We start from the raw sequence: 17,255 nt of genomic DNA on the forward strand, positions 1-17,255 counted from the left end.
GAAGTGGTCTGATTTGAATTGGTATCCATTGTCCGAGACTATGGTTTCCGGGAAGCCAAAGGTGTGGAAAAGTTCCTGTTGCAAGTACTTGATCACTAAGTCCGCAGTTAACTTTTTCACTGGTTTCAAAAACACGAACTTGGAGTAGTGATCAAGCACTATAAATATTTCCACATGCCCGCTTCTCGATCGCGGATAAGGTCCTAGAAAGTTCACATACAGTCTCTGGAAAAACCTTTGCGACTCTGGGGCTGCCCCCATTGGCGGTCTTTGCACGCAAGTTGGTGCTTTCGTTGCCTTGCACATATCGCATGCGAGGACGTGTTCTTTAACATCCTTGACTTGACTTGGCCAATAATAAAAACGCCTTACGCGCTCTAGCGTTTTGTGAATGCCCCCATGCGAAGCTAGAGGACTTTCATACGCGTCTGCTAACACTTCGGGTATTAGCTCTCGGGGAATCCAAAGTTTCCATACATAATTGTCATGGAGCACCTCGCCTGTTGCATGCTCGCATCTCTTGTACAGCCGGCCATCCACAACCTTAAGATCCGGCAGACTATCTTTATTGGATTCAACTTGGTGCGCCATAGCCGCATACTCAGCTGACTTAAAAGCTTCAGCTTCCAAATCGATCCCCAAACTAGTATCTACAGCCGCCAAATCTTCCTCATTGACCCTGGAGAGGGCATCTGGTACCTCATTAAGTCGCCCACTACGGTGCTCAATTTTAAACTTGAAACCTTGCAGCTTTAATGCCCACCGCGCCAATCGGGAATTCAAGTCCGTTTGGGACATGAGCCACTTGAGCGATGCATGATCTGTGATTACAGTGAACTCATGCCCTTCCACATAGGCTCTAAAGCGGTTTATGCAAACTATTGCCGCCAAGCACTCTTGCTCCGTCACCGATTAATTTCTCTGGGCCTTGTTGAGCTTTTTAGATACAAAAGCAATGGGAAACTCATTACCTTCTGCAGTCTTTTGCACCAAAACACCCCCAACTCCAGTTTTACTGGCATCACAATGGATGTAGAAAGGCTGGCCAAAATCGGGACTACGCAATACTGGTGCCGCGCACAGCATATTCTTCAAATTCTCGAACGCTTTTCTTCCCTCCGGAGTCATTACAAACTTGCATCTGGGCTTCGACAAATCTGTGAGTGGCGAGGCTACCGAAGCAAAATTGCTAATAAACTTCCTGTACCACCCAACCATCCCGAGAAATCTCCGAAGAGCTTTCAAAGAATTGGGAATTGGAAAATCGGTCATATCCGAAATCTTTTCCGGATCTGTTCGTATGACCCCTTCTCCAACAATGTGACCTAGATATTTAACTGAACGCATGCAGAATTTACTCTTTTCCACGTTTAACGTCAGACCCGCCAATTTAATGTATTTAGCTACTTTCCTTAAGACATTTAGATGCGAATCAAAGCTATCCGAGACTATTAGAAGATCGTCTAAATATACGAATACTTCATTTCTCAGCTCCGCCGGTATCACTTTGTCCATAAGTCGAGTCATAGTTTGAGATGCGTTGGTAAGCCCAAATGGCATGACCTTATATTGATACAACGGCTTGCCTGGAACGGTAAACGCCGTTTTGTCCCGAGATTCTGGATCCAAAGGTATCTGCCAATAGGCATCCTTAAGATCCAGGCTCGAGATAAATATTGCCCTAGGCAACCTACTCAAAATTCCGTCTATCTGAGGCAACGGATACGCATCCTTCTTTGTAAAAGCATTGACTTTTCGACTGTCTAAGCAAAGCCTTACTTTGCCGGGTTTCTGGACAAGCACTACTGGAGAAGACCATGCACTCTCGGATTCCTCGATAACTCCTAGTTTCAACATTCGATCTACTTCCGCATATAAGAGTTTTTCCACTGCCGGAGATTCAGGAAAGTGCCGCTGCTTTACGGGCTTAGCATCGCCTACATCTATTTCATGCGACAACAACGAAGTCTTCCCTAAACCGGAAATAGCAAATGACGGGAATTCCCCGACAACTTAGTGCAACTGCTCCTTCTGGCTTGCAGACAAATCATGCGATTCGGAATTTATTTCGGCAACTTGCATTTCTGGTGGTAGGAGATTAAATTTGGACCAGAAATCGATTCCTAAATACATGTCCTGGCTTAGAGAAGGTATTATGAAGAACTCTAACTCCTTAACATCTGACTCGTAGATAACAGGGGTTTTTAACCGTCCAATGACCTCTTGCCGGCCGCCATCCGCAGTATGCGCAATAGACATGCCCCGTTTGAATGGAATTCGCTTGGACTACATATTATTATGTATTTTAGAACCTATATCTACTGGTTGTCGTCTCGATTCGACTGAGGGCGACGAACACGCATCAGCTGACGAGGCTGTGTGTTCGCCATGGAGTTTTTTTGTTGGCATTTCCCGCAAGAAGGCTTATAAGTATTAGGAGCACCACAACCATAGCAGAATATTTTCCGCTTGCCTCCGCAGTCCTGGTAGCGGTGACCTTCTTTGCGACAGTTCCAACAAACTAGAGCCAACGCCTCTATTTCATCTCCCTCTAATTCGCCCTCGGAAAATTCTTCCGCATCTTCCACTAGGTGATCCTCAATTATTTCTGCAACTTGCTTGCGAGCCGGCCCGTTCTGTTGATACCCCAAACTTCGCTTTCTTTCCTCTTGATACTCTTCTCGGCGTCTACACATTTCTCTAAGTTCCGCCACAGAATCTATCTTGAAATTTAGAAGCTGGTATCTAGTCTCGGGTCTGAGATTTCTCCGCAAGATATCCACTAATCTCTTTTCCGACAGAGGGGCTTCCAAGTGGTCCACCAGCTGAGCAATGGCCTCGTAGAAACAATCGAAACTTTCTTTGTCCCGCTGTTTCCGATCCTTTATGGCCTCATCTATGTCACCCTCTGTCCGAGTGTCTTTAAACTACTTCCTCAATGCCTGACAAAGTAAGTCCCACCGCATGTTTCGAGAAGCCTTGTGGCACCTCCAGTAGAACTCCCTAGCTTTACCGTCAAATAAAATGCTGGCATTGCTACATAATATTGGGAAGTTGCCCTCTAAAGTCTGGTGTGTCTTGGTTTCGACCCTGTAAATAAAATGGTCCACAAGAATGCTTCCTGGGCTGCCATCAAATCGTAGTTTCCTGCCATTTATAATTTGGACTACTTTGTCTGGTCTATGCGACAGATCAGATGATTGGCTTCTGGGGGTATGTCTTTCCTCAGGCTGGAATTCTTGGGGAATATTAACATCTGACGAATATTGGTCCTGCCCCAATGGAACTGGAGTCGTGTTTCGCCCTAACGAGAGAGATTGAAATTGAGCTGCCACATTCGACTGAATTAACTGAGCCATGTGTCCAGATAACTGTGCCATCATCTCATTCTGCATTGATTTCACAGCTTCCGTGATCATTGCTCCTACCGCTTCGGTGGAAATCGACGCTAACGCTTCACTTTCGCTTCCGTCTCCAGAATTCTTAGCTGAAGCGCCAGCCTTGCTTACCGAAGTTTGCTTCGGACCCTGCGATCCCGAACTAGCAGGTACAACCTCAAAACAAGCTGTGTTGCAAGATGGGCATTTCCTATGCTTCTTTGAGTAAGCCGAAAGACATGATTTGTGGTATTCCTGTTTGCATTTGGTTTTGAAAATGCCTTCTTGCCCTAACTCTTTGCCGCACAATGTGCAGTTAATCGGAGTAGCTACAGCTCCCTCCATTTCAGCAAACTACCTGTCGAATCGGTCTCTATTTTAAACAACTTCTCAAAATTCCAATCCTAGCAAACCCTTAGCAAACGACATTAAATAAATATTTATATAAATAATAAATAAAATAAATAGATAAAATAAATAAATATATAATAAATAATGAATAGCATATAATAAGAAATCGACAATATATAGTATGTAATGAATAATAAATGAGATAATAACCTAAAATCGTAAAGAATACCAAAAATTTTGTAAACACAAATTTTGTAAACAAACGCAGCAAACGAAAACGAATTAAAAACATTTATTTGCCTTCAAGCATAGCTTCTTCCCAAGTTTAACCCTGATTATATGTTCCCCAGACAAACGCTAGACGAGTGGAGCAAAAAGAAAACAAAGCAAACAACAAAAAACAACAAAAACAATGCAGCTACTAAATAGCTCTGCAATGCTCCTAATCAAGCAAACGCTAATAAGTTTTTTGTCAATTTTCTCTATCTCCTCTGCACCCTCTACTATTGCGACCGAGCCTATTGTCTTGTCCATCATCCGTGGCCAGATAAACTCTTCTAAAAGAGTCTAGCCTGTATATCCATGCGTTTAATGGTCCAAATCTGCCCTGATCATAATGTGGATACTAAGAGCTCTTCGCTAAGGCTTGTTGGCCGTGGCCAGGGAATAAACTACTGGTAGTCATTATCCCTGTATTTCCTATGCAACTTTCAAGCCTAAACTACCAACCTCTCTACTGTAGGGTATTACGTCGCCTGCTACTGATTACTCCTAAGCCGTGGCCGGATGATTGCTGCTGGCAGCTTGATCAGCCGTATTTCCTATGCGACTAATTTGTAAACAAAGCTGGCTGATGAGTTCGGCTGCCTTCAGCTTCATACTCTGGAGCAACCGTGGCTTGCAGACAACTATACAAACGTATTTGCCTCTAAGCCCACTCCAGTACCTATGCTGCCAAAGGCAATCGAAGGTGTTGTAGGTGTATGACGTAAATTTGTAGACCGCATCTTGATGCAGCGCTAACAGAATGTTTGGCCTCTTAGTTGGGCGCCATTAACTTTAAGAATCTTTCTTTAAAACATAATAATAAATTATAAATGTAACGACTGGCTGCTGTTATAAGTCAGAAGGGCGCACGCATCTTGTCCCGGCTGGGGCTCGTCGGCTAATGGGTGGTAGTTCTGCTCCCTCTGAACTTTGCCTTTCTTCATTGATCCCTAAAGTTAGATTTAAAATTGCGTGCTACGACGAAAAATATGAAAACCCAAACACAAACATCTACACTGGAAAAAAAACTGGAACGAACATGGTTCAACAACTAGCGCGCTTCGGATGACGTGAAGCGGCTTAGCCCTCGCTTCCTTGGCCATCATTTCCTGTTTGTTTCACATTTGATGGCCCCTATGCTGACCCTTTCAAGGCACTCCCTTGGGCCTCATGCTAGCTGAAGGCTAAATTCAAAACTAATTAAAACATTATAATATTTATTTTACTTAGGCCTAAAAGCATTAGTTGGTAGAAATGGTAAATTCTAAAATTGGATTTGACATTTATGGAATAAATAGAATAAACGAAATGAATATTTGTACGCGAATAAAATTAAACAGATATGCAATTGGGGAAAATTTCGCCCAGTGTGGAGGACAAACAAATTGAACGCAAAGGGGACCGAAATTAAATGACATGGACTCATATTTTCATCTTTTGATATCTTTTTCCCACTGAAATCTCGCCCGTATGATCTGGCAAATGTGCCAATGCACTGGTTTCAACTCACTCTGATTCCTCCTTTAATCCGGCGAAGAAAGCGCTTTCCCGCGTAGATCCTTGAGCATCACTGTAAGGAGTAAATAAAAATCACTTTTGCCAAATCTCCGGTTCTGGGAACTCTAAGTTATATCTTTGTCTAAATTGGATACATATGGATCCCGCCTCTACTTTGCTTCACTTTTGGTTATTCCTCCTCACTGATTTTTTTTGTTACTGCTACTAAACTAACATATTTAACTTGTTTTGTAACATCGACCTGTTTTTATTTAGCATTCGTAATTGCAGGACTTGAGGTCATAGCCGGCTTCGATTTTATAAAAATCAAAGACTCGGCTTTTGTTAAAAACAACAAAAAGAACTTGTCAATAGACAAGCAGCAGCTGTGGTGACGATCGTTTCGTTGGAGCTACCCAAACTCATCAGACCACTTGCTGACTATTGCTAATTTTCTTGGTACTTTACCTTCAATCTTCGCTTAGACTCGTTGGGAATCGTAAGTTTCGATGTAAAGGCAAAAGCAAACCCTGAAAATCGGCAATAGTTCCTTTTGTTGTTTTTAACCAGTTGTTTGGCATGCAAGTCTATCAGACTTGCCATAAGCCAAGCTTTAAAGCTTTTACGTATGGTGACGTGGGCTTTTGGTTAAAAACAACAAAAGGAACTATTGCCACTAAGCGCTAGCCGATCGCCCTTTCCGACGTCGAGAGCTCCTCAGCCGAACGTCGGAAACTTGTCCCCCCTCGCTGCCGATCTTCAGCAGTAGTCCGAACATTTAATTTCGGTCACTCTGCTGCAAGATTAATTTTCCGTGTCGACTCCAAGTGCGAGTTTTCCTGACAACGGCAGTTAAGAAGTTTTCCAATTTTCCATTTTCTACAATTCGTAAAATTTTCAATCTGTCTCCGTTTTGAACGTCGCCATCTTCTTCTTAGTCCGCTTTCCTTTGTACATATTTGCATTTATCCGTACATCAATGTACAAAACGGTTCCTACATAAGAATAAAAATTCATAGATACATATGTACACACATATCGGCTTCGCGGTTTAACTGGCTTTACATAAAGACATTGATTTTTATTAAGCACGATAGAAAATAAAATTCCAATAATAAAAATTACTAATAATCGAAATACAGTCCGCTAACATTCATATATATACATATATATTATTATATTATAAATCCATATATTATATTTTCTCCATATAAAATATATATATTACATATTATATTTTCTTCCACATACATTTAAATACAACATTTTAAAACCAAGAAAATAAAAATATAATAAATAAAGAATAAAATATTTTGAAAATTGCAAAAAATTTGTAAACCAGTGTCCGTATTTTTTGTGCAGTTTATTGGTGCGCCTTACATAGTTCCGCTGCCACCGCGACATCTACATACCTACATACATACATAACCAAGAGCTTTTACATTGGCGGCAGCGCATCCCAACGAACATTGAGTTGAGAAGAAAGGTGTCAGGTGTTCCGATCCCACCATTCCGATCGAATTATTTTTTCCTTATAATTAATATTTTTATTAATTAATAATTAATCAATTAATTGATCATTAAATACTTTTAAAGTTTTGCACTCGATTAAATATCCGCAATTGTCAAGGGTACTCCATATATATTTTTTTTTGCATTTATTGGGTTATTATTGGTCCTTCGAGCCGGATAATAACCCAATAAATACGAAAATAATAAACAACTCGGCATTTCCGTCCAACAATTATTTATTTGGTCAAATAAATTTCAATTCTCGTCGCATCTGCTCCAATTAATATTGGTTCCACTATATATATTTTCGATTCTCGTCGCTTCTACTTCAAGTAAATTTTTTCCACTGTATTTACTTGCAATTCTGAGATTGAATATTTCCACCATCTACCATCTACCATCCGAATTCTACGGCATATTCTTGCGAACATCCTTTATTTTGAGAATTCTGCTCACTCCAGCAGCTTCATTCACCTAATTAGTTGGTCACTCCTGCCTACTCCCAAAGGAATATAAATATGTCAGAAGGACAAAAGTCAATTCCCCAAGACGCAAGTCAGAAGAGGGAGAGATCCAGAGCCAACGGCCCTCTAGATGTTGCTATGCTTGAGTTTATAGCAACTAGCAACCGTCTCAGCCAATTTGAGAGCCAGATTTTTGCGGCATCCACTTCCAAGCCCAATTCATTCACATTAAAGATCCGTCTAGATCAGATCCAGTCATTATGGGAAATGGTTGAACGGGAGTATAAGACCGTTTCCAGAGCAGCTCTTCACGAGGGAGGTAGCGGAAATCTTCCGCTACTTCAAAATAAATACGAACACTATTATGCGGTGTACGAAAGATGTGCTTCCAAGCTGAGCGAAGACATTGACCGTGTGTCCGTCTCCAATTCACAGGCAAGAGCAGCTCCGCCACCAGAGACATTCTCGAGGGGCTGCGATCTTCCGCCATGCGATACAGGAATCTTTGACGGAGATTATCTGCGCTGGCCCACATTTCGTGATCTGTTTACGGCCATGTACGTGAACAATTCAAACCTAACTCCAGTGGAAAAGCTTTTCCACTTAAACGCCAAAACTAGCGTCGAAGCTCACGCCATTGTTACAAAGTCTCCGCTAACTAATGATGGGCTCCAATCCGCGTGGTCAGCGCTTCACGATCGTTTCGAAAATAAACGCGCGTTGGTAAACAATCAACTTAAGAACTTATTTAACATGGAGTCCATTGAACGCGAGTCCTCGGCAGCCTTGAAGGAGCTGCAAAATACAATCCAAAATTGTCTAACATCGCTGAGAATTTCCGGCCTTTCTACTGAGAATTGGGATTGCCTCCTTGTTTATTTGTGCTCCACAATTCCAAAGCTGACGCTTTCATTATGGGAGCAATCCATCGAACAAAAAATTGAAATTCCTACGTGGCCGGAACTTGATTCATTCCTAACAGAGCGCTATAGAACTCTGGAAGCCATAGATTCTATCCAGCCTTCTGTGACGAACTTAATTTTTGGCACAGTTGGCATGTCTGACTTTGGCACCCTTTTTCTCCATTAAACATAGCAATATTTACATTAAACAGTTTTTATTTAAATATATTGATCAATTTCCAACTAAATGAACTTAATTTTATCCTTGTATATCATTCCAATAATTTATAAAAATTAAAAAACTAAAAAAACTGTCACATTTCCCTGAAGAAAATTATTGGCACACCGAACTAGTGATGCTGAAAACATCGATGCATCGAGCATCAATGTTTTTTATAGCGATGTTTCCGATGTTTTCGATGTTTTTGTTGATATCGATGTTAACCGATGCATCGATGTTTGACGAATCATCGGTCTCTGATTCAACAATATTTAATATTTAATTATGAGTCTATAGATAACATCTTACAAATTTTTGCCTATTTCATAATTTCAAATAAAATGAAAGAGTCCTATGAAAGCATCAATATTGATATCATTTTTAATTATGTCATTTCATATTTAAAATATAAGAACAAAATATATAATTACTACGGTAGCTTGTTTGCAGTTTTTACTCACAAAAAAGATAATAGAAATAAGCCCTTTGTAATTTATTACAAAGTTCATCGGTGCATCGAACATCGATGTTATTTTTAGCGCTATTTTCCGATGTTTTTCGATGATTTTTTTGAAACCGATGTTAAGTTATACATCGATGGTCTATTTTGAAAACATCGACATCGATGTTTTTTGTCGACTTGCAACCGAACCAAAAATTTTAAAAAAATGGAACGGTTTTTAGTATAAATCATTTTAGTAAAATGAGCTACTTTGGCTTAAAAAATAGACACTTCGACGATTTTAAGTTAAAATTTTATCAACAAACATATTCTAAATAAAGATAACAAAGCTTTTCAGAAGAAAAAAGTTAACAGGTCGATAAACTTTTTAGAAAATAATTCACTATTTGCCATGTGTGCCAATAATTTTGTTCAGGGAAATGTAGCGGATTTAAATTTTAAATTTTTATAAATTAATGGAATGATATACAAAAATAAAATTAAGTTCATTTAGTTGGAAATTGATCAAAATATTTAAATCAAATTTGATTCAAGTAAATATTTCTATGTTAAATGAAGAAAAACGGTGGCAAAAATTAAGTTCGCCACTGTATGTCGTTAGTAGTTTGGCGGAGATATGTCGCTTACAAACGACATAACTCCGCGCGGAGATATGACGCTTTTTTTTTGGCGGAGATATGTCGCATGAAAACGACATAACTCCGCTCGGAGATATGTCGCTTTTTTCCGGCGGAGCTATATCGTTTTAAAGCGACATAACTCCGCGCGGAGATATTTCGTTATAAAACGACATAGCTCCGCCGGAAAAAAAGCGACATAAGTCCGCTCGAAAAATGTACCGGGCGGAGATATGTCGTCGGACTTATGTCGCTATGCCGGATTCTTCATACGTCCAAGATATGCGATTTGTGTTCTGCAGAGAACCATCCAGTGCGTTTGTGTCCACGCTTCCTTCAGATGACGATAGTCGATCGATCATCTTATATCCAGAAAAAGCAGTTGTGCTTAAATTGCTTTGCAAGCGGTCATCCACTCCGTAATTGCACAAGCGCCCACAACTGTCTTACTTGCCACGGTCGACATCACACTTTGTTGCATCCAAGCGACTCATCTTCCAGTGATCCGAATTCTCGTGATAACACCCGACAAATATCTCCACCTATCCAACGGATTTCGTCGTTCTCTACACGAGTGACCAATGCTGCCGACTCCTTCAATTATTGGGTTCCATTTCATCCTACCAATGCCGAGTCTGTCAAGGGAACCATCCTCTTCGGAAGTGCCACCGTTTTCTTCGGCTTGATGCGAAGAAACGGCTCCAGGCAGTCATCGACAGAAAATACTGCGTCAACTGCTTGGCCCACCACCATTCTGGAGGATCTTGCCGTAGTAACGACCGATGCCAGTCGTGTGGACAGGATCACACACTTCTACATGCCGACGACCGCTCAGCGAATCCAACACGTTCAGCCGAACAAGGAGTGTTATTTAATGATATGCTCCGACTCACATCAGGTGGTCAGGGGCGAGGATAGGTATCGCCTGAATTCAAACTAGGCGCCCTATCGGCTAGTATGATCAACAGCGCCACCTATGGGCGGAGTTGCCATACCATAGTTAATTTTATATCGCATACTTTATTTTATACTGGCCCAAAATACAAGCCTGGGCTTAGCGTAAGTGCAGCTAACTTTGCGCTGCCAATTTCCTTTTCCTCTAAGATCTTAAGCCGGACAGACGTGGTATTGGTAATTAAAAATTAATCCTCCACCTGTCCGCCAATCTAAAGTGTTTGAGTGTGCCAGACTCAAGGTATATACTGGTTACATCATTATTGCAACCCAGAAAACTAATAAAAATTAATTTATTAGTTTCTGGCACTTTGTGCCTAATTGAGGAACGACTTGCCTCGAGGAGCACCCCCCCCGCCAATCCGCCAATCTAAAGTGTTTGAGTGTGCCAGACTCAAGGTATATACTGGATACATCATTATTGCAACCCAGAAAACTAATAAAAATTAATTTATTAGTTTCTGGCACTTTGTGCCTAATTGAGGAACGACTTGCCTCGAGGAGCACCCCCCCCCCCCACAGTACTACGGCCAACCGCGCCCAACGGCAGAGCGGCCAGCAGAGTCCGAAGTCTGCATATTGTTTCCGTGGATCGAAGACCAAGCCAAAAGTCTGAACTTGGCCGTCGAGTTCCCAATTTTTCATCGGCCAGCGGAGCCCCATCGTCCAACAACAACAACATGGGAAAATACCCTAACCTCCAGCTTTGAACAACAACAACAAGTGAAAATAACTTCAAGCCCGGTTTGCATATTTTTCTGTACAACAACAACCAGTGAAGATAACCAAAATTTAGGCTGAATAGCAACAACAACTACGGACTATGTGCCTTCCTTAAGTTTTTTTGTACAACAACAACAAGTGAGAATAACCCTAGTGATCATGTGCCCTTGGTTCTTGTACAACAACAACAAGTAAAAATAACCTAATTCGGTGCCTGAGTCAACAACAACCACAAATAAAAATAATTTAATTAATTAAATAGAAATAATTTGATTTTTCTTGTTGTTTGCCGCATCGTAAATAATAACAATAAGAAATAATTAAAATGGCACAATATTAGATTAATTAATTGTCGACTATATTCTTTTCCTTAATTATTTTTATTTTTTTTTACCAACTTAATAATATAAATAAATTTAAATTGTGAATGTGAGCGAGAAGAAATGAGAAATCAGGCTCGAAGTACAGTGAAATAAATAAAAATAATTAGTTCTACTTTTATAATGTAGATATCAAGGAAAAATCCTTTTATTCTGTATTTTATTTTTTATTTTTGGTTATATAGTTAGAAAGAAGACACTAGGTATGAAGTTTATTAAATGCAAAAGCGAATCAAATTATAAATAATAAATAAACGAATAATTAATATTAACCCCACCATTCAGCACCTGGAGAAAGATCTTTCGCCGAGGAAATAATGGATTACTGTAAGTCACCCAAACATTTTAGTATTTATTTTATTATTTTTATTTGATCGCCTTTTCTTATCCTTTATTGAATTAATGTAATGTAACTTTAACTATTAAAAACAATTATATACTTCTTTTGAATTCTTAAAATACCTAGTAACGAAATAATAACCAAATATAAATTGATACACTGAAAAGAATCAGGGTGAATCAAAATGAAAAGAACTCTTACTTAATTCTTTATTAAGTATTATTATCATATTTAATTTTCAGTTAGTTTCCACTGTATAAAATAAACGCCTTCTCATTATCTCGTCATAGTTAAATGAAAGAAAAACTAGTTAAACGCGAAAGAAAGCCAAATGCAGACAATTTCATGAAGTATTATTATTAAATCTCGTTAGTAATTAAATTAAGTTCTTATGTTAATGCCAACCCAAAATGAATTCTATTTCTTCTATAATTAGTCCTTAATAAAAATTATAATGAAGCGTGAGTAGACGATTTTCTTCAGGAATCATGGCAATCGGAAATGGAGCAATGACTTAGCGGTTCGACAACCGATCAACCGATCCTTGGGGAACATCTAGCACTGGCGATCATTGGTACGGGGGGGGGGGGGATAACGCTCTGCTCAATACCAACTGAGCTGGCGCATACGGTTGTGTAGAACTCGATGACTTCTCTTTTAGACTATTTCCCTTTTGCCTCTCCCTCTATAGTGACACTCAAGACCAATGACTACACCAATACCCGCACGTGAATTTATTTGTTATTGAGCCTAGCAGTATATTAACTAGGGAACCTCCCCAACGCCCGACTAACGAAAATAGGAACTCCCCGACCATCCGTTCGTTTTCTCATATCCCTGATCCTTCTCGGATATGTACGTTATATGCTAAAATAATAAATTGGCGCCCAACGTAGTGAGGCCTTTAAGAGAGATCTGAGAGGTCCTAAAAAAAAAATAAAGTGATTCAAACAGCTTGATCACAAAGATGTAGTCTTGGTTTTGTGCTACATTCCAGTTTAGATTTCAGAGAAAAGAATTAGCAATTTCTACATAGCGCTAGTACCAGTTCTGAAAACGGTATTTCACTAATAGGTGTGGTTGCAGGAAAGCGAAATCTAATAAACAAGCATTTAACTCCGCTCGCAGGATTAGAAGTGTAATAGCCGACAAAGGATAAAGGTTAACTCGACTGGATTTCGGCTCCGAATTTAATCGGTACCTTACCGTTGGTATACCAATATCCTTACCTTGAAGTATACTGGAATGCAAGTCTTTATGGTCCTTTGCTCTATTGAAGCATTTGTTCCTTAAATTTTCCTTTTCGTTCCCTTTTCCTTTCTCTATCAACCTCTCTTTATTTTCCCTTAATGCTATTTGTTGTCTTGACTAGCAGGAATTTTATATTCGGATTGACAAGCTATATGCTCCTACCTATTGTAAATATTTGTATAGCGAGGATAGCAGATGAGCGAATCGTAAAATAATATATACCGCTTCGTTAGGACAACTGACATGTATCAAAATATGTCTATTATTCACTTGAACCGGAATATAATGATACATAAGATGACAAATAGTAGATCATTCACCCAAAACGTCTTGTCGGATTGAAGATTATTTTACCAAGGATGTAAAGGATTTGGGGGATTGCGTCATCTATGTAGGTTCGGGGTCAATGTTTTCTATGATAGTCAGAATCAAGTAGTATGGAAGTGTAAATAGTCTAGCCCATGGAAGAAGTCCATGATTCCTGAACATTGATTAAATTAGTTTTTTATTATTTTCTGTTGTGTTAAGATCAAATATAATTAAAGATAAACAATATCTATTAATACAGTTACCTCTATTTACCTCACTTTACATACGAGTGGATATTATGCATTCATAACAAGTTAATATGGAGGAACAACTTCCAAGAGATATTCAATGCTATCTGTGCCTAAAAGACATTGAATATCCAGCTCAGTTATTATATAAATCAATCCTCTCAGAGTTTACCATCAGACAATATGCCAGTCCGACTTAGAAGTCATCCTAAGGAAGTGGATGCCCCTCCAGAAACTATAAGTGCAGAGATAGGAAACGAACCAGGTCGCGAAGATCAGGCAATTGGGGAAGAACCATGGTTGAGTTGACCTTGTTAGAGTGTGTTCGGTCAAACTTATTGCCTGAAATCCAACTCGAATTGCCATACCACCATTTTAGTAGTGTAGCACAGTTAAGGCGCGTGGTACGCATGCGAGAAGCTTTTATGCACTCTGTCAATCCTGCCGTGCGAAAACCTCTTCCTGCTCCTCGTCGTATGATACACGAGATCAAAAGCGAATCCGAAGTTGAAAGCGAGCCAGAAGATGTTGAGCTATCAGCAATAACAAGTTCGTGTTGGAATTGTGGTAAAAGTGGTCATTTATATCATGATTGCTACGATGAGCGAAAAGCCAGGCTCTCGCGATAAAACCGCTTTCACTATACCAGGTAGAGCATTATACTACTTATTTACTTGGATGACCTATTGATTGTATCGGATACATTTAATCGACACTTGTCCGTACTTAACGAAATAGCATCTTGCTTAGCCAAAGCTGGCTTAACCATTAATATTCAGAAAAGCAAGTTTTGCATGAAAGAAGTCCGTTATTTAGGCCATGGTACTATTTCCATGGATGCAGACAAAATTGATGCTATAAGGGAATATCCAGCACCTCGATCAATCAAGCAGTTACGTCGTTTTTTTAGGAATGATAGGGTGGTACCAAAAATTAATTTGTAATTTTGCTTCTATCGCTACGCCATTAACCGATTCATTAAAGCATACGAAGCGGTTTGAGTGGACGGACGATGCAGAAGAAGCCTTTCAATCTCTTAAGAGAGAGTTGTGCAAAGCTCTAGTGTTGCATACTCCAAATTTTGACCTACCCTTTTACATACACTGCGATGCTAGTGATACAGGCATAGGCGGTGTACTGATGCAGATAAATGAAGATGACGATGAAGTGCCCATCTCGTACATGTCTCGAAAGTTTAACAAATGCCAGCGTAACTACTCGGTTACAGAAAAAGAATGTTTGGCAGCTATGTTAAGCATTAAGAAGTTTAGAGCGTATATCGAGGGACATCCTTTCACTGTAATAACCGACCATGCCTCGTTAAAATGGCTGATGACTCAATCCGATCTCAGTAGCCGATGGTTTAATATTTCGTCGAATGGAGCATTTAAACGACAGCAAAATTTCAGATGATCAAGCGTTGCAATTTTGGTTGCCCTCAGAATTAGTACCGAAGGCGTTACAATTAGCCCACGATGATCCGTTATCTTCTCACGGTGGTATAAATAAAACCCTCGAGAGAATACGTCGCTATTACTTTTGGCCAAATTTAGTGACAGATGTGCGGAATTATGTTAACCAGTGTGAAATTTGCAAAGTTACTAAGCCATCCAATCGAACGCTAAGACCGCCCTTGGCAAAATCTACTGAGAGTCATTGGTTTTTCCAAAAGCTTTATATAGATTATTTAGGGCCGTATCCACGTTCGAAGGCAGGTCACATTGGAATATTGATAGTAGTCGACCATCTTACGAAATTTCCTTTCTTGAAACCTGTAAAAAAGTTTTCCGTCGATGCTATTTTGTCCTTTATGGAAGAGAATCTGTTTCAATGCTATGGAGTTCCCGAAACCATTGTTTCTGATAATGGAGTCCAATTTAAGTCGAACGCATTTAAACAGTTGTTATCCAAATATGGAATAAACCACGCTTTCGCGGCGTATGCCCCTCAAGGGAATGTGTCGGAACGCGTAAATCGTTCCGTAATATCTGCCATTAAAGCGTATGTACACCCTAACCAAACAAACTGGGATTCTCATCTCATCTAAGTAAAATCTGTTGTTCTCTTCTTTCTAGTTTCCACACTGCAACGAATAATACCCCTTATCGCCTTGTTTTTGGTCAGCAGATGATCACCCACGCAAGCACGTATGAGCTTTTGCGTCGCTTGAGCTTGTTAGAGGATCGATCTATCGTATTTAACAAGGACGATCCTTTTGATCTGATGAGAAATTAAGCCAACCTTCACGCACAAAAACAATATACCCGCAATGAAAGATCGTATAATTTGCGAAGTCGGGAAGTCTCGTTTGTCGTAGGTCAGGAAATTTTTCGTAGAAATTTTCAGCAAAGTTGCTTTGCGAAGGGCTTCAATGCAAAATTAGCCCCAACTTTTGTGAAAGGAAGAATAAGACGGAAACTAGGATCAGCGTATTATGAAATTGAAGATATGCAAGGAAATCTAGTTGGCAAATACCACGCTAAAGCAATATTAAGCAATAGGTATTGGTGCCAAGCGTGTATCCCATCTGTCGGCTGAATTCAAACTAGGCGCCCTATCGGCTAGTATGATCAACAGCGCCACCTATGGGCGGAGTTGCCATACCATAGTTAATTTTATATCGCATACTTTATTTTATACTGGCCCAAAATACAAGCCTGGGCTTAGCGTAAGTGCAGCTAACTTTGCGCTGCCAATTTCCTTTTCCTCTAAGATCTTAAGCCGGACAAACGTGGTATTGGTAATTAAAAATTAATCCTCCACCTGTCCGCCAATCTAAAGTGTTTGAGTGTGCCAGACTCAAGGTATATACTGGATACATCATTATTGCAACCCAGAAAACTAATAAAAATTAATTTATTAGTTTCTGGCACTTTGTGCCTAATTGAGGAACGACTTGCCTCGAGGAGCACCCCCCCGGCAGTACTACGGCCAACCGCGCCCAACGGCAGAGCGACCAGCAGAGTCCGAAGTCTGCATATTGTTTCCGTGGATCGAAGACCAAGCCAAAAGTCTGAACTTGGCCGTCGAGTTCCCAATTTTTCATCGGCCAGCGGAGCCCCATCGTCCAACAACAACAACATGGGAAAATACCCTAACCTCCAGCTTTGAACAACAACAACAAGTGAAAATAACTTCAAGCCCGGTTTGCATATTTTTCTGTACAACAACAACCAGTGAAGATAACCAAAATTTAGGCTGAATAGCAACAACAACTACGGACTATGTGCCTTCCTGAAGTTTTTTTGTACAACAACAACAAGTGAGAATAACCCTAGTGATCATGTGCTCTTGGTTCTTGTACAACAACAACAAGTGAGAATAACCCTAGTGACCATGTGCCCTTAGTTTTGTACAACAACAACAAGTAAAAATAACCT

The sequence above is a fragment of the Drosophila kikkawai genome, chromosome 2L (genome assembly GCF_030179895.1).
Source record: "Drosophila kikkawai strain 14028-0561.14 chromosome 2L, DkikHiC1v2, whole genome shotgun sequence".
NCBI lineage: Eukaryota > Metazoa > Arthropoda > Insecta > Diptera > Drosophilidae > Drosophila > Drosophila kikkawai.